Here is a 19664-nt window from a genome sequence, read left to right on the forward strand (position 1 = left end):
GCACTTGAGTATGCATCAATCATATGACTCAGGGTTTTCATTTTTTCTAGGTCGATGCTGTTTTCCAGTGACAGTATTATTTTAATTGGGGGGTTTCATTATTTTACTATTTTTGTAGTAACGCTTTTGGGGAAAGCCGGGAGGGAGGGATAGCTCAGTGGTTTGAACATTGGCCTGCTAAACCCAGGATTGTGCGTTCAATCCTTGAGAGGGACATTTAGGGATTTGGGGCAAAAATCTGTCTGGGGACTGGTCCTGCTTTGAGCAGGGGTTTGGACTAGATGACTTCCTGAGGTCCTCCCTTCCAACCTTGATATTCTATAATTTCCCAGATGATACTAAGCAAAGCACCTTTATCCTCTTCTAATAAGGGTATGATCCTGTACTCCACTGGAGAGAGGGATGTTTTTCCAGAACCTTTACCAGGGGCCAGGTTCCCATAACATTTTTTTTCCTGTTGCTAGTGATAAAACCCATACATCAGAGGGGCAGGAGCTTGCAGACAAGGGAGGTGAGAGATTGAGGACCTTTTGTTTCCCCTTTTAAATCATAACCAAAGAGGAAGGGAACACCCACTTGGCAAACACACGCAAGTTCCACTTCACTGGAACGTTTCTGCTTTGTTGCTGAAAACTGAGCCAACTACAACTGAGCCAACTGATGGTTATAACGAATATTCTGCAACGTGCATAACTAAGATTGGGATGAAAATCAGAGAGGGGGCAGAGTGGGTATCCTTCCCTGGATTTTTAAATACCTGCTACTAGGTCTCTCTGATCCATTCCAAGAGGCGAAATTTTGTTTTTCAAAGTATGTTGGAGCCCCAGGATCTGTCCTCCCTGGTGCACATTGATTAACAGTAGCCAGAGAGGGTGAATTCTGCCAGCAGAGAAAAGGAAATTGCCCCAATTACCTCTCCTTCAATTTGGTGGCAGAATTTTATAGGAGACACCCCCCCTCCCTTCCACCACCAGACATTTCATACAAGTAAAGCCAGAGGACTTCAGGAATAATCTCCAAGGTTTGCTCACTTTAACATGCCACACCAAAATGCTGTTTATGGAGCCAGCTCTCTCACTCATTAGGCTAGATTGGTTCTTTTCTCCTTCAAAATGGTTGACCAGGCAAATGAAGTTAAATTTGTCATGCAGTTCTGAAGAGCCTCAGTATAAAATGATTTCCTGCTGGCTGCAATGCCTGAAACTTTCTTTTGCTGTTATGTTCTGGGCTGATAATCAGACAGAGGATGGACTAGATTCGGCATGCTGCCTAGATATATTGAAGGACTTCCGTCATCTCCTTTGTGTGAGAAAAATTTCACTTGCAGTTTTTAAACTCTGGTATATTTCTGTGATAAGATCCACAATGTGGCTCTATCTCAGACTCCAGGATCAGGATTTCCTCCCTCTGATCACTGGTCAAGAAGCAGTGATTGGAAAAGTTTAACCAACACAGCACTTTGTGCCTGTTTATTTAGTGAATCAAATTCAGGGGTAGTGCCAACCGGTGGGGGGTGGGCAAGATTGACCAGACAGAAAATTGGGGGGGCTGTGCCCCCCCTTGACACAAGGCCCCACACCTCCATGGTTCCATCCCCTCCGTGGCCACGCCCCGTTGCCACGTCAGAGGCCGGAAGCTGGAGCCAGGCAGTGTGGGGCTGACTGCTCGCAGCTGGTAAGAGCTGCCCAGGTGGGAGGCCCCAGCTCTGGCGCTGGCAGAGCCCTTGGGGAGCAGCATGCAACCGCTGGAGGTGGGGCCCAGGAACCCGGGCTGGAGTGAGTCAGTCCAGGCTGCTGTGGGGAGCCCCAGACCCTCCACCGCCCCAGTGGGTGGGGACATGGGCTGGGGGCTGTTCTTGGGCACCCCAACCCACTGCCCAGGCTTACTTCTGCTATGAGGTGGCTACGGGGGGGGGGGGCTAGGAGGCCTAAGGCAAATTTTGGGGTGGCTATAGCCCTTGCAAGCCCCCACCCCAGCACTGCCCCACTCAAATTAACAATGAAGTTCTATTAAAAATCCTACCAGGTCAAGCTTTCATTGGTTCCTTGCTCTAGCAGTGCTTTTATGGCTCCAGTCCAGGACTGGATACCACAGAACACACTGGACAAGTGTCATTTGCGATTCCCTAAGTATTAGGAAGCTTGATTTTCAGAACTGTTGAGAGTGTAGGTTCGCCGACTTCAAATGCAGTTGAGGGCACTCAACATACGTGAAAAGTCAGGCTCTGGCTTCCAAATGGTATCGTGGCAGGGAAAGAAGGCGGCCAATAACCAGAACTTTATACAATAAAAGCAATCGGCCAGTTGTGTGAGCTAGGCAGCTTGCTAACATGCAGAAGCAGAACCCTCAGGGTATATGATGAAGAAACAGGGTCCAAGATAAAAACTTCACCAAAGAAATGTTTTACCAAAGAAATATTCTACCATGGCAATGGGCATGCCCAATACTTCAGATGTGATGTAATATATGCAGTATTTAACTAATTAAAAACCCTGGGTTAAACCTGCTTGTAAAAGCAGAGAGGATCAGCGAGAAATCAAACTCGCATTTGCCTCCTCATGTCAGCCCTGTATGATTTTGAAATGCAGAGCATTTCCAAACAGCTATTTGATTAGTTTTATCCATCTAGGCTAGGATAATTAGTAAATGCCTAAGAGATGAAATTTAAATATGCCAACCAATCAGTCCATTTCAAGAGCTTCCCATGAACATTATACAAAGCAATTATCTTTACAAGATAACCACTTTCATGGCTCCTTTGCTGTTAAAAAAATCCTTACCCATCAGCGCCCTGTAAAACATTTAAACGATCACACTACCTACAAAATTCCAAGTTGGGATTTTCCAACAGCAATTCTTTTTGTTGGTGCTTGTTTTTTAAATTATTATTAACAGAAGCTTCCCACTGTTTTGCTACTCAAAACTGGTAGGTTTTTCCCTCTTTGTCTTTTTGGTGAAGATCAGTGGCAGTATCAGATAGGACCTGACCTTTTCTGCCTCTAGCCTGGTAGATCACATCAGACAAAACCTGACTTTTTCTGCCGCCAACCTTTTAGGTCACTGAAATTAGCTCCCGTTCCTATTGCAGATTTCTTACCTGCAGTACATTGCGGTATATTTTTCCCACCCTGCAACAAATAGTTTTCCTGACAAAACTATGTACTAAAAGGTGTAACTTGCTGTCAGTGTCTCACAGTAAGCGTAAAAGATAGGGGTGAGACCTTATCCTAATCTCACTTGTTTACACTGGTGTAAAGCAGGAGTAATTTCACCAAAGTGAGCTGTACCAGTGTAAACTAGTGCAAGATTAGTATCAGGCCCTCAGTTATATATACACACAAACCCCAGAGATGAATTCAGTGATGGACTCAAATTAAAAAGCTTCCTACCAGGGCAAGTGCAGCCAGTGCAGCCATTTAGGCAGGCTAGGGCGGCTGGGCATCGGGGGGGCATGCATTTGGGGGGCGGGCAGGCATTCCGCAGCAGCGCCACCCCTTGGCCACCCCCAGGGGCCACGGGCATGGGAGTGGGTAGGGGGAGGGGCGGGGGAGGGGGGCCTGCAGCCCAGAAAGGGAGATGAAGCACACCCGGGCCCGCCCTCTCCCACCTGCCCACTTCTCCTGAGCGCGCAGGCTGCGGCTCTTCTCCTTCTCCCAGGCTTGGCCCAGGCTGATTGGCGCAAGAAGTGGGAGGCGCGGAGAAGGGAAGCAGCGGCGGGCGGCTCAGAGAGGAGCAGGGCAGGTGAGTGGGGGTGGGGTGGGGCAGGGGCAAGTGGGAGCTGGGGGCTGGGGGGGTGGGAGGGGCGGAGGGGAGGGGGGGGGGGAGGGGGACACAGCAGCAGGGAGGGGGGGGGGGGGGGGGAGCACAGGAAGTTTCCTAGAGTCGTGAAACATCCTTGCACCAGCCCTGCTTAAAAGTCATTCTACATAATATTTTTATTGCTAAATGTTTTGGCACTTGGCTACCAGGTTTCATTTAACCAGGCACTAATAACCACAGGCCTTTATTTCGTGATTATAAAAGCCTGTAACTAGCAGAACAGACACTGCTACAGCACACGAAGAAGTTACTAGGCAACATGCAGAAATGGACAGCAACACTGATAATCCATTCTAAAGTAATTACATTTTATAATTAAAGATTACTGTAAATCCAATAGATCCCAACAGGAACATGAGCAATTTAGAGACACCCTGGCTAACCTGTTTTAAAGCAGTCATGTTAGCTTCTAATCTTGAATAAAACACAAAGAGAATGGATATTTTCATTTAATAGGCCTTTGAGCTCCTGACAAGCATAATGTGTGTCATTTCTCTAGTCATTAGTTGGATCTTTTCTTATTTAACTAACTTTAACAAAAACTGCATTCATCTTTATTGGCACTGAGGAGGTGAGTACCCGGGATTAGAACTGGGAATGGAAGTTTGAACTCCTGATGGGAAATCTTGTTGCCACTGATGTCAGTGGAAAAATCCATTCTCGACTCTTCCACTAACTCTAGCTCCTCTGTGCCTCAGTTTACCTATCTAAAACACAGAGCTAATCATTATTTCACAGGGGTGTTGAAGTATAACAAATAAAAATGAACTACTACTATTAAACTGAATTTGAATAGCATTCTGCATGTTCAAATGTAAGTAACACGAAAGGAATTAATTCTCAATATTCAACAAAGTAAAAATCATCATCTCAAAGCTTTTACAGGTGAGGAAAAAGCAGGCAGAGAGGGAAGGGACCTTGTCCAACATTACTCAAGAAGTCAGTGGCAGAGTCAGGATTACAGCTCAAAACTTAATTCAGATGCAGCTGGACTCCACTGGGAGTCAATGCAGAGACAGGTGCTTAGCATAATGGGGTCCTTGATTGGTAATGTATGGATTATTATGCTATCATATCAAGAGAGTGATACACCCCTAGTCAAATAGTTTATCTACGACAAGTTAACACCTGGGATTATAGCATTTGTTCACATATGTTAAGGAAAGAAGGCACCACTGCAATTATCTATCCAGCCTCCTGCATAACATAAGCCATGGAATTTCACCCCACAAATTCCTACATGAAGCCCAGTACCCGGTGACTGAATCTGCAAGGTATTTTTTGGAAAGACACCCAATGTTTGGGAAAGCCTCAAGTATTTTATAGACACTTCTGGAATGATCCGGCTGATTCTTCCTCAATCACTGAGCACGAAATCACATAGCCATGCCCAGAATCTTGAGCCATTCCCATGCCCTTGAGTGCTTTGAAATGGGTTTTAAAGCTGAAACTTGACACTTTGCCAAATCTGCCGCTGAAGTGTAAATACACCAGCAGATACTTTAATTTATTAGCAGACATTAAGTAGATACTGTAAATCGTTTGCTACATGTACCTTTATTACCTATAAAATAAATACAATAATGTCAGTGAAGAGCTTTCTGCCTAGGACTTTTGTTGCAGTGTCTTTAGGGTGCATCGTCAAGCTACTTATATTAGAGATTTTTTCCACCATTTTCATCTCTACTGAATAGGAAACACAAGCAAGGCAAAAATTGCAGCTGGACTCTACAACTGGAAAAATCTACAACTGGAAGCACCAGATGAATTCATTAGAGAGTTAACTTTGCATAAGCAAAAGCAGGGCTGTGAGGGGGTGAGATCGTGGGCCAGACAGGGGTTAATAGCCAGTTAATTACAACACAGGTACAACAGATGTACCTAATGAGTTGCTTCTCAGCCAGAGGGGCAGGACTGGGAGGCATCAGGTGATAACTTAATGGACATCTGGCCCTTATAAAAGGGGAGAGCATTCACTCTGAAGGGAGGAACCAGAGGTGACCTGAGCCAGAAGCCGCAGGAAAACATGCACCCTAGACAGATGCAGTCTGAGGGGCCAGAGTTCAAGGCTGGATCTGCGGAGAAGGTTACAGAGCGGCAAAGAGGAAAACTGAAGATGGAGCCCAGAAGAAGGGCAGACTGGTTGAGAGACTTTTAGACATTAGGGTGAGTTTCTGTTGCCTGACAGATAGGATTTAGCTGCTTCTCAACTGGAAGGCTGAGTTGTGCAGAAAGGCAGGTGACCCGCAAGAGACTCAGACCCCTGATGCCAAGGGGCGCTCCAGTGGTGAACATGCATCATGACAAGGGCTGATACCAAGTTCTTGAGTTTGGTTTCACACGTAAGATAAACCAATTTAACAACAATTCCACCATCATGAACTAGCTGAGGTGAATGTCTACCCTGGACTGTTTCAAATGATCAACTGTATCCTATGTCCTATACAGCTCTAACTGCTAATTGAGGTTCTCCTTTCGTTTAGATGATAGGGGTTGCACTTCTGCCGCAGAAAGATCCAAATTCTATCCCTCCTGCTGCTGTCATATTCTGACTGGCTGATACACACGATATAATGAAGCCCCAGGTAGCTCCAGATTTGCTATGAAACCTTAACTTTAGAGCACCTTTCAACTGAGGACCTCAAAGCACTTTACAAACCATTAAACTCAGCTTCACCACCACTCCCCTACTTCTACTGAGACAGGCAAATATCTCCAGGCACAAAGGAGAAGACTAGGTGCAGAGGGGTAATAATACTCAGCACATATCTTAAAAGGGACTTTGCAGATATTTAAACTAAGCCCTACCTCATTCATGAGAGAGAGACAAGTATTCTTCCCATTTTACAAACAGGGAAACAGAAGCCTACACCGTTCAGTTGCCCAATGTCATGTACCAAGTCAGTAACAAAGCCAGAAACAGAACCCAGGAGTCCTCCTGACTCACCGTCCCCTGCGAGGAAAGCTGAAAAGGAAGAGAACACTTCTCAAAACACAATTAAACTAACTCCTAATTAAATTCCAAACACAACTGGGTTTAACTGTATCAAAAGGAAAAAAAAATCTTTAGATGGGGCATTAAGTCCCACTGGGTCCTGCTGCTTCTATATTAGGAAACATCTCAGCAACAGTGGTTGATTTTGCAGTTAAAGTTTCTTAATGAAACAGCAGGTTGCAAAAGGATGACAATGGATTTTTGAGAATGAAGCTGAGTCTAGGGCAAACTGAGTACGTTAATCCTTGAGGAGGGGGAGAGCTACATTAAGGGTCTCCCTCGCTTACTCCATCTGAAGCTTACGAAGGATTCTATTAGAAGTACATCTCTATCTCGATATAACGCTGTCCTCGGGAGCCAAAAAATCTTAACGTGTTATAGATGAAGCCACGTTATATCGAACTTGCTTTGATCCACCGGAGCGCTGCTTTACTGCGTTATATCCGAATTCGTGTTATAGCGGGTCGCGTTATATCGAGGCAGTGGTGTAAAAGTATTTGTGTTCTAGGTCTCTCCAGGACAGCAAAAGGAAGAAGGAAACCTTATTTGTTTCAAGCTTCTGATCAAGCATACCAGATTCCATGACCAACACTGTTTCAGCACAAAAGCAGCAGGAATAAAAGCAATGGTCCTTCCTTTCCTTTGCTTATTACCTCTTCAGGTACTTGTACTTGCTGTCATAAGGTTTAGAGAACTTTCACAAGAGGCTTTACGTGTTCCCAATTTGCACAGGCCTGGAAGAAGTGATCCTATTAAACTGGAGGACTGATTTCTTTCGCAGACTGGTGCTCAAATGGTAATTCAGCCCGCTGCAAAAATTAGGGTCAGCTGCTAAGATCAGACCTAACTATAGCTTCTGTGATGCAGATGAAGCTGAAAATTTCTTGCCAAACAACATGCAGAATATGAATGACTGGGAGAAGACAAGAGAAACTCAGGACAAGGAGAAACTTCTCTGCCTATTCCTTCATAAGAAAAAAATTAAAAACCACCAGGGTGATTAGTTCCTCGGTTATAGTTACTGAAAGGTTGGATAAGTATCCCTTTCAGCAACCACTATGTTATGAAGACATTATAAAAGAATGTTGATTTTGGTTTTTGTTGCTTGCCGAATGCTGCCTTCACACAACCACACACAACATACTTACTTTAGCACAGAATTTGAACCAAACGTGCTGGATTCTCACGGATTTGGGGTCACTCATATGCATTTAGGAAGTGTACAGAAATTATCCCCCCCAACTCCCCAAAAAATACATTTTGCTAAATTGGCCTTACGGTTGTAAATGCATCTGTATAACATGGTAAAGATGCTTGAAGAGGCTGTTGTGCGTGTACACACACACACACTGCAGAGTCAACAAAAACCCAGCACACCCGATATTGGACAGAGCTACTCCCAACAGTGCTCTACTTCACCATTCAAGAGCCCCTACATCAGCTGCAGTTTATAAAGCACTTTGAAATGTACAGAAGTTCCTTCCCCCTATATCTGCAGAACGGTTCAAATCATTAACCGAACAGCCCAAATTTTACAGAGGACTTTCACTTTTTAAAAACTAATTTTACTGGCATAATGACAGGTTTCAGAGTAGCAGCCGTGTTAGTCTGTATCCGCAAAAAGAACAGGAGGACTTGTGGCACCTTAGAGACTAACAAATTTATTTCAGCATAAGCTTTCGTGGGCTATACCTCGCATCCGAAGAAGTGGGCTGTAGCCCACGAAAGCTTATGCTGAAATAAATTTGTTAGTCTCTAAGGTGCCACAAGTCCTCCTATTCTTTTTACTGGCATAGTTGCAAATTAGAAGATGTTTGCAAAATACTGCGGCTCCATAAAATAACCCTTTTTACAGCTATTGAGACGGGGTGCAGAAGGGGGGGCTGCACACGCCGGGGATCTGAGACAGACTCAAGAGGCAGTGATAAACTTCAGAGACTGCTTTATTATTTAGATTTGTCAAATGCTTTTAACTATGAATTGTTTAGCTTGGTGCTAGCCCTTAGCTACTAGTCATTGGTATTCCCACATGCTTTGAACAAAATAAAGAGAGGAAATTACTTACCTTGTAATTGTGCTTTGCTGAAAGCATCGTGCAAGAGTATATCACTCCTGGGTATTGTGCCTGAAGCATAAGTCATTCTGGAAATTCCCACAGCTTTAAGATATTTGGCCCCGTGATGTACCTATAGGCTTCCTTAAAGACTCTGACTTAAGAAGACTTCTTGCTCTGCACTTAAGTCTCTAGCTACACACCAAAAATACCAAATGTTCTTTCTCTAACGCGACCAACACCCCAGATGAGCAACAGACAATCACTTAGGGGGTAAGCCCAGAATACTTCACCTCCTCATCAAACCACATTAAAAATCTAGCAAAGGTGGATGAGTATCTTGCAGGATGATTTTTTTTTCAGAAATGCATTATTACAAGGTAAGAAATTTCCCCTTCCCTAAAGACATCTCTGAGGAGTTTCACTTTTGGAGAGGAAGAAGCCCCGGAGATGTCCTGAAGGACAAAGCAGCAGGATACAAGAAAAGGCAAATGCCGAGGAATTTTTTCTTCCTTTAAAAACAAAAAATGGGTAGGGGAAATTATGCCTCCTAAAACTCTTCAGGCCTAACTACTTAACACCTGTGTATAAGACACAGAAGAAACATCCTAAAGAAACAACACAGAGGGAGCAGGAGACTGTGGTCTTTTGCCTCAGCCGCAGAATCCCAGCAGGAACACTCCCACGGTACTGAACATAAGTGGTGAAGAAGAGACAGAGCATGGCCCTTGGAGCCTCCATGCACAAGTCTGTCATCGAGCCATCCTGAGGCAAGTAAGTAATGTCTGTCTGGCCTCAGACCAGATGAGTCCTGACAGGCCTCTCTAGCTTTAACTAAACCAGATCACAGTAACGTAACATGCAACCAGAGAGCTATGGTCCTCTCACTGCAGCATTGCTTAGGGCACTGCTATTGAATGAAACAAAAAATTGCTGTCTGGGCTGCTTGGTTCAGGAAATTAAGCCCACCGCCTGGAATAACCACAGGAGAGTCCTAGTTTATCACAGGGTTTCCAACAGTAAGCACTGGAGGTACACGGATTAGAACTAGAGCTATAAATTACAGGGAAGGAGTTCCTTCTTGAACGACAGTTAGGACGATACTGGATGGAACAGCCCAGGGCCCCTGAAGTACCTGAGACTGTCCTGAAAAGCATGCTCAACAGACTTGTAACTGGCCTACAGGTCACTCAGAGGGTTAACGTTCTGCAACGCTAGACATGTTCCCTCCACGAAACCCATGGAAGCAGGAGACCCAGAATCTTCCTTGACACTGAAATAAATGCTGAAATAAATTTGTTAGTCTCTAAGGTGCCACGAGTACTCCTGTTCCTTTACACTGAGTGCTTCTGGTACTAAGAACATGGTCTTAGCCTGTAAACGCAGGACTAATTATTATATTTATTAGCCAACTGTTTGATGATCTATGTTGATCATCCCTTTTGTTTTAGAACTGGGCATCTTAATTTTCCCTTTCCCCATCAGTGGGAAAAAGTTAATTGCTTCTGGCTCTTGGATGGGATCAACAATGGCCTCAAAACACACAGAGGTGCAAGCAGGTGAGATATTTGAGGGGAAGGAAAGAAGGGAAAATACAGGCAACAAGTTGCCTCCTCTCTGCTCCTGTTCGGTATAAGGAGAAGGAGGGAGGGAACATCTGAGGTGAAGTCACCTGGCCTCCAGTCCAAATGCTGGAGTGTGGGGCGAGAAGAACCCAGAACAGCCCATGACTTTTGACCCAGTATGGGCCTGAAACAGTCAGGTGTATCCCCCGTGTGCTTCAGCCAGATCCTAAATACTTAATATGAGTGATCTGGAGGATGAGCTTTAGTTTAATGATTTCTTGCTGGTTCACCTGCTAGCCCATCTGTTTTTATAGTTTTTGCTTGAAGGCATTGACTGGAGCATTGCTGTCCCCTCCCTTTCAAGAGTTGGTTGTGATTTGAACTTCTGAAGAGGGGGAAGGAGCAATTCTCAAGCATTAACCAGTCAGCAAGGAGTAATCTGACAGTTTATCACAGGTACTAGTCAGTAACAGATACAAGAAAATGATCCCACAAAGAATACAAGTAAGTTATCCTGCAGCCGTCCCAGAGTCCAGTGTTTGAGTTGTCACTCAAGGAAAGTGTTAAGAAATACTTGGAGCACAGTAACAAATGTATTAGCCAGAGGCTGATAAACTCCTCCAGGAGTCTCTCGGTCAACAATAAATCAGAGAAATCGGCTTTCAAATACTGGATCTTTAATAAAAAATAAAGCACGTGGAGTGGATGTTAGAACAGTGTTAGAATTCAGCTGCCAGAACTAAGGGGACTTGCTTTCATTCAGTCTGACCTCCCATCATGAGAGGTACCAAGGGTTGGCCCTGGCATCATTCCAACACTGCATTAGACGGTCATCACACTACAATGATTAATGAACTTCTGAAAGACGAAAGCTATGAAAAGCAAGTTAGATTACACGGGTAATAAACTAAGGCAAACAAACATAAGGATTCATAGAAATCAGAGACAGAAGCGACCTTTAGGTCAGTGAGTCCATGTCCCTGCCAGTAGAATTGTCTCCCACAATACATTTTCGAATGCTCTTTCTATTCTTGTTTTAAACAACCCAGTCAACAGATTCCCAAAAGAAGGGGTGGAAATCTATTTCAAATCTAACTTTTAGGAATTTCCCTCCTAATATTCAGCTTAAATTTTTCCTGTCCTTACATTTTGGAAAACCAGAGAGTAAGGAATGGGAAGAAGAGAAGGTCTCTAGGACTTTTTCCTGCATCTTATGGAGGATTTATTGGAGATCAATAACCCTTTCAAAAATATATAGTTTGAACCAATCCACCATAGAGAATGGAAGAATATATATATCAGAGGAGCAACATGCTGGTTACATGTAATTCCACCCAGCACAGAGGTCTGATGGGTGCATGGTGCAAAGCAACCACGATGTTTAGGAATTGGAGAATCACGTCCTGGTTTCATTGCTGGAGGAAGGCTTTTGAGATGGTTAAGCAGCATCAGAAAAGTTAGCTGGGGATTTGCCTGGGTATAGCTAGCGCATCTTAAAATAGCTGTGAAGCGTAAATTTCTATTTTCAGAACTCCAGAAGAATTTGTTCCTCAACTCAGGACTGCCAGCACTAAAATTTGAGATGGGGGCTTCTGATGAGGAACTGGAGAATTGAAAACACCCCAGTACTTCTATTGGAGACTTTTTATCAGCTAGCTGGGCTGACTTATACATGTGGCATTAAGGTAGAAATAAGTCTGAGCAGGCACTACAGCATTATAATTGTCTTTTTGTTACTTTCTAAAGTACACAGCTATGCACTTTCTTCACTGCCCAGGGAAATCATGTTAACACAATTATAGCAAGATCGCTGTTTTAAAACACTGCACTCTAGAAAGATACTAAACATGGCTTCAATTCTCAGTACTGACAAGCATTTAGGACCTCACCTGCCCCCAACGGAGTCAACGGGAGTTTTTCATTGACTTCAATTGAAGCAAGACAGGGTACTTAAAAACCTGACATTTCCTACAGAATACCGAAGATAACGTTGTTATAGCAAGTTAGCGTTTGTACAGCACTCTGAAAATGTAAAGCACGCTCAGTTGTGCTGCTATAGCATTTTCCACGCCTTCTGCATAAATTATTCTTCACAATGCTCTTATGATTATCCCCATTCTACCATATAATGATCTGAAGAACAGAAAGGTTAAGTGACGCATCCAAGACCAGAGAGTGGAAATGTCAGAGGCAGGATTAGAACTAATGAATTCCTGGCTCCCAGTCAATCTCACACAGAAAAAAAAACAATTAACTCAAATAAGCAACTAAGAATTATTTTTAGTGGGACTTCTGTTTGCTTTTCTTTTTAATCCCCTTTAGTCCTCTCCACTGACTCAAGTACACAGCTTGGTTACAATGCAAGGGACTCCTTGTTTCAGCTTTCAAGATAAATGTATGCAGAGGGAAAGCAGTAAAGAACTTTTTGGTTTAGAACAGTCTCTAAAAATAATTTGCACTTATAAAGCTCCCCAAGGAACTCGAAGTGCTTTGGAAGCATTAGTTATGCCTCACACTAGCTAAATTAGGTAAGTACAGTAATACCCATTTCATAGACGGACATCCTAAGCTAGAGAAATTAAGAGTAAAATAATATATTTTTAAAGATTTGATTCTTTATGCAGCTAATGCCACAGGTTGTTCAGGTTAACACTGAAATATTTTTTTAAACTACTTTTCACCATTTCTGCCGTTTCCTTTTGCCATGTCTTTCAGGGTGGACAATGAAGATGACGTAGTCCATTTCACTCCTATTTTTAGTAAATTTCACCTTTTGGTTCTGTTATATTAGAACAATATTTGCATTGTTTGGGTTAAAAACTACAAGGGAAATGTTTTGGTAGTGTTTACATTCGACATTTAAAAATAGAAATATCTAGCATAACAGGTTATGTAAAAGTTTATTAAAAGCTTATTTTTACCAAAAAAACCAAAATCTAAATTTGAGGCCATATTTAATCCAATAATGTCCTTTTATTACTTGCCTAAGCCCACAAAGTGAATCTGTAGCCACAAATGGAACCCAGAGCCCAGTGTTCTGTTGTCCTTAATAGGACATGATGTGTGTCTCCAATAAATATGTGAAGGTCTAATAATTAACATTATCCAATCCTCCTCTGTTCCCACTGTGCTTCCTTCCCTGAGTTTGTGTTAGGTCCATCATGCACAATATACCCATTATGTAAGATCAATGATACAACACGCCATGACAGCGCCTTTGGAGCCCTTCCAGAATATTGTATCATACAATAAAACTATATAAGCTCAGGCAACAATTATGGATGCATGTCAACTCCACACACAAAAAAGTCGTCTACAATGCTAAGGTACTTGTTGGATCTATACAGTCATTGCTTTTTTAAGTTTAAAAATACAATAAAATTCAAAATACAAGATTTCCCTTCTCCCTACAATAAAACAGTGAATAGTTCACATTATTTAGACAACTGCATGTAAATGTTAGGTTTAGAAGCAAAAGCGCAGACCCGTCTAAGATTATAAAATGTATTTTCTTCCCATCCTTCATTCCGTTTAATTTAAGAACAAGCTAATTTTAAGGATTAGATACATATTTAAAATGTAAAGAGTAAGAAAAGTGTTTCCTGTAAACTCTTGCAAAGAAGCAAAATGAAAGAACAAACGGAAATAATCCTCCCAGTAAGGGAGCAGATTTAATTGTTGATTACAAGATTAATCAAGAACCTATAAATATTTTGCACAGGGAATGAGTCAAGTTGGATAAGATCTCATGTTTGAGCAAATATTTGTGACACACAATTATTGAGAAGATTTAAGTGATTAAATATATGGTAAAGTGTTACAGATGAGGCGAAGCCATTATCTAACTATACTGCTCCATCCTTCTTGTCTTTGTATTTGAGGCAACCCAATGAGTTTCCATGTGTTTACTGAACTAATTCAGCAATGTAGGGCCCTGTGCATAACAGACTTGTATGCATCCTGGAAACCTGTTTAACCACGTCCAGAGCTTGTGTTCAGTCATTATCTGTAATCTGTCTGGAGAGGTCCACGCTCTAGCAATTTTGCTTGTGTACGAACAGGGCACTACTGTCTTTAAGCAGCAGTTTACAAATCAGCTTTACATCAAATGTAGTTGTTTCGTAAAAAGAGCTCTCAGTGTTTGATTCTGTAGCCAAGAGCAGACATTTACTGACAGCTATAATCCCCTGAAATGCAGAAATAACCTTAACTGTAGCAACACTAGTGGGTACTCCTATACCATTAGGATCTTGAAGAATACTGTACTGTAGAATGGGTTACAGAGGTAAAAATATTTTCTGTATTCATACATCACATCAATAGGACAAATATTGTTAGTCAATTAACCATACGCACCAATGGTGCAAATATATGTTTAATACAGTTAACCATACACCATTTGCACTGAATGAGGAATTCACAGTCTCATCATACACAGGTTAGGGCTAAATTTTGTTTGCACGAATCCACCAGAGACTAGTGAAGCACAAAATATACTGTACGCACCATTTGGGGAATTCTCAGTACAGTGCCTTTTGAAAGGTTCAGTAAATAAGGCATGAGAAAAGAGAACGCAATATAAAGGAACATCTCAGCAGACCTTGACCCAGCTAGAATTCCAAAACACGGCAGGATCCTCTCATAGCAAAGCTATTTTTCCTCTACAGCTGGAATTATGATTTGATCACAATATACTGAAACAGTTTGGAATCTTCATTCTATTTCACTATCAAGAGTTTTACTACAGCAGTTTTCTCTTTAATCAGTTTCCCGTGTCCCTCTCTTACAAGGTACTTGACTAACGGTTGACCACCACAAAGAACTAAATTATCTGAGTTCAAGCTAGACAGATGGGTTCAGAAAAGTACATTTCCATCTGGAGTTGCTATTGGCACTATGAAAGCACTAGAACGGACAGTACATGGCATTTAGTTTTAGGGCTGCCCTCAGATTTAGGAAGAAGTAATTGCACCACACAGAAGAATATGGAGAGAGAGGGGCTGAGACATTCAGGATTGGCAGAGGAATTGTCTCCAGAACTGATCATGGGATATGGAGCATTTCACTGTCAGGCCAGTTGTAAGCTAAAACCAACAACTGTGAGGAGCTCTGTGTTACTCAAGTTGGTGGTCTCAGTCCAGTTCTTAGTGGCTCAGTATACATCAAATACCATCATTACTATTACGGGCCTCACTGGTCATGTCTGCAGAGCCACCAAGGACTGAGTGAACATGTGAACTGAACTCTCCTCTCCCACCAGGGGTCAGTGTTGAGGCACTTTTTCAGACAGGACACTTACTGGGCAGCTACCTGTAATACACCCGTTGTATTTTATCCACAAATGGAATACTGGGTAGGATTTTCAAAAGCATCTAAGGGAATTAGGCACCCAACACCACTGACTTTCCATGGAAGTTGAGCATGTAATCTAATGTTTCTTGTAAATCAGCCGCTAGAAGTAAACTGCCAAAATAGCTGTTTAAAAATGGATCTACCTTGATAGCTGTCTGCTGTTCAGCCATATGTTATATCTGAAAATGATTACTACAACAACTGAAAATACAGTATTGTAGTGGTGTGACTTGGTGATGGTCTCACTGTTAGTCACAACGATTAAAAAAAGAATATTTTCAGTGATGGCAAGACTTTGTTTGGAGGAACTGGGGGAACCCATATGGATGGCCTCTTGAAAATAAGAACCTGGATGGGAGAAAACTGTCAAATTAAATACATATTTAGAACTATGTTAAAAAGGACAAACTGAAGGTCAGGTGAGGTAAATGTGAGTAGGAGGGAAAAGAAGGAGTAACTATGATGAAAAGAGCTACAATATAAAGCAAATACATTTTAATAAATAAAAGAAAATAAAAAGAAAGATAAAAAAAAATAAAAATAAAAAGAATAAAAAGAAACTGAATATATATCAGAGAGGTACAGAATTAAGAGCAAGGAACTCCTGGGTTGTGATCCTGGCTCTGACACATTCCCTCTGCACGCCTTGAAAACTCAGGTACAAGGACATTGTCAGGTTAAGATCACATTCTCTTATATGAGGTCAAGACACATTTCCTTACTTAAGTTACTATTAATGCCTTTGTTTATTAAACCTGAAGACGCTGTAAGTTTCCTTTATTTATGCTGCTTGTTTACTGTTTGGATTTTTCACAGCTTTGAGAGAGAAAGCAGGCTAGTCAGTTTCATTTTTGTTTATGGCCAGTTTCTAGTTAGTTATTGGTACCCAGTCTCAAGCGCTAGCACATGGCTGCTTTGGTTGGGTTGAAGATGCTTCAGGGTAAAGCTATATCTTTTCCATTGTTCTCAGGCCCCACCAAGTCCCCCCTCAATTTAGACCTGCAGAGCCAATGCAGCAACAGGAGAGCAAGCGGCATTCTATTTTGCCTCATGCATCATCAGCAAAACTGTCAGCTAAACTCAAATTGCAAAACATTTATGATGCAAGAGGCAGAAACCACACAGCCTGATTTTTCCAGATCCCAGGCTGAATTTTCAGTGATGGCAGCTGGGGAGTTAGGGGAGAGGGAGAATCATTCTGACTTGTAATTGAGGCAACTTGATCTGAAAATTGTTGAGAGAGAATACATATGGAATCCCACAGAGTTGTTTTTACAGTAACTTTCTGACTATAACCACATTTTGACTTTGAACATTAATCAGTATGTGGCACATGTTAAAAATTAACTATTCCCTGAAACCATGCATGATTGATCAGTTATACAACTAATGTTTTTCAGAGCTCAGTTTAGGAGATGAATTATTCCAGGCTCTTTAGATTTCTTAACCTGTAGCACTGGGAATCTATGATTTGGTTTTATCGCAATTTTCTCCAAAGGGCAGAACTCCTGTTGTACTCAACTGTCAAAAGCAACACACAGCAGTACATCCTAGGCAATTTTCCAGGTGACACTGACCTTTTGCAGTAAAAAGCCTGTGCAATTCAGGTGCTTTCTTTTTGAAGAACGAGATGCTCACTGACTTTGGGATTAAAAGAAGAAATTAGAACCTTTGTAACGTGCGCACTATGCTAAGGTTTACAGCTTGGCGTTAATTGGGAAAAAATGCTAGCCAACTAAGTTCATTGCAATACTGCAATTACTTCTAATTAGTAACACCAACAGCAGTCTCCCTTGTATTCCAAGTTGAGAGTCAAAATATCAGCAAGCAAGATACACTGTGCACATGATTCAAATACTGCAAGACAGTGAACTAGATTCACTGCTGGTGTGACTCCTGGATCTGCAAACAGCTTCAGTGCCCCTGCTGCTGCTCAGAGTTTTCCCAAACAGCAGCACAGTTAAAATGACACCGATGTCGGCAGTTTTACCCTGTGGCCAGTAATACATTTACAGTGGGAAGAGGCTGGAAAGACATGAGTAGAACACACGCACGCACAATCACCCTCGCAACAGCTGAGAAGCTGAGGACTCACCCAACTGTCAAGAGGCTCTGAGGTGTGAGGAAGGAGACAACTCTAACTGCCAGCAGCCAAAGTGGCCTGAAAGATGACCAGATTTAAATCTAGATCATGATAATAAAAGCTGAAATAGAAGATGGAGCCCCTGAGCAGAGTTCCAGGAACAGAACCTGGCAGGCCTTTCACTCCTTCCTTCAATGCTAGGAAAGGGAAGGTCCTGGATTTGACTGTGACATCATTGCTAGTCCTTGATGATGTCCCAATTCTCTGTCTCATCTGCCACGTGGCCTCCAGCTCACCAGTGTCCAAAAATTTTTTCAAGCCTATCCTCCCTGTGTTCTGGAGAATGCACCCAGTGCACTGTAAAAAGAAGCTGGGAAAAAAAGAATTGAACAACTAGAACAATCTGGAGCAGATTTTAGCAAATTGCGTAGCCTGAAATTCTGGGAGAAAGAGAGGGGACTGGGACATCATCAAGGACCAGAGATGATGTCTCAGTCAAATCCAGGGCCCTGTAGCTAACATATACATCTGAATGTGCAGTAATTTGATCATTCATCCCTGCAGAATGCCACCGCTATCACCACTCACCTATACCCCACATTTCCACGAAATGTACAAATGAAATGTATTTTGACAATCTAAATGCTGTGTCATGACTTTGCTGGTTTCCGCGTTACCATTTATTACCCTTTCTCCTTTCCTTTTTATATATAATTTTTTTTCTTCGCCCCTTTTCATTTCCTTCCTTGTGTCTCTTCTATTGAAAATTAAAAAAAACCTTTTCTTAACAAGTCCGTGCAATATCCCCTTCCTGTTTTGTATAGTCACTTTTGTCTTCTAGCTCCATTTTTGGACAGAGGGGGGAAAAATTAGTTCAAGCACTTTTCATGATTAAGTACCCTGCTGTTCAAAGTATCCTTGGGCATGAAACTTGCATTCATGAATTCTGACCCCGTGAATACCTAACTTTGCCATCGCGCACTAATTATGAATACATTCTAAGCACTCAGGCCTGAATATGTTCAGGCTGCTAAATATTAATCCTGTATTAAAAATTAAACACAGATAAATGGTCTAGTGCCACATCTAATTATTTTAAAAACAACTGATGTTAGCTTTGCATGCGTGCATCATGTTGTCCTAGTGTACTTTGGCACTGGGAGCCCACAAGGTACCAAAATATACAAGAATCCTTACCTCAAAGAGCAAGATGCTGGGATATTTTGATACCCTGCTGGCTAACAACAGTGCAGCAGGCAGGCAGAGTGAAAGGATGGTTCAGTCATGCCTGGGATCATAAAGAAACCTAGCACCCCTGGGTGTGTTGTGTCTGGCTGCCTGGCAGAGAAGTTGGAATTTTACCAGTACTGCAGCCTTTGTTTTGAGGACAGCACACTCAGAACCAAAAGGAGAGCTTAAAAAAAAAAAGTATATTTTTAAACCGTAGGTTCCATCAACCTTGATATTATCCCATTATCCTTTCATTTCCCTCTCTGTTCAACTTGGGGCTGTTTAAGTACCTGCTAAATGCCTACAGCTTTACTAAGGAACAAAACCAGGAAATTAATACTCTGCATCATTAAATCTGTGTGTTTTATTTATTGGCATTTTTGATCTACTAAGATTTGCTCCAAGTTTATCAGTCGTGGCAAAAGACGGGATACATTCAATCTAATATTACATTGATTCCATAGCCCTTGGTTAACTAGGTCACAGATTACACTGCAGTGTTTGCAAGGCAGCCAGGCTTTATGCACAAACTGTAGGCATTAAGCCAAATTCTACCCTCAGTTACAC

The 19664-nt window shown here is 42.2% G+C and overlaps 1 protein-coding gene across 2 annotated transcripts in view; it reads right to left on the bottom strand.

Annotated features, from left to right (window-relative positions):
- MAN1C1 (mannosidase alpha class 1C member 1) overlaps window positions 1–19664 on the bottom strand; it is an 83848-nt gene that overhangs the window by 60855 nt on the left and 3329 nt on the right. The window lies entirely within an intron of this gene.

This window comes from Mauremys reevesii, linkage group 23 (assembly GCF_016161935.1).
Source record: "Mauremys reevesii isolate NIE-2019 linkage group 23, ASM1616193v1, whole genome shotgun sequence".
Taxonomy (NCBI): Eukaryota; Metazoa; Chordata; order Testudines; family Geoemydidae; genus Mauremys; species Mauremys reevesii.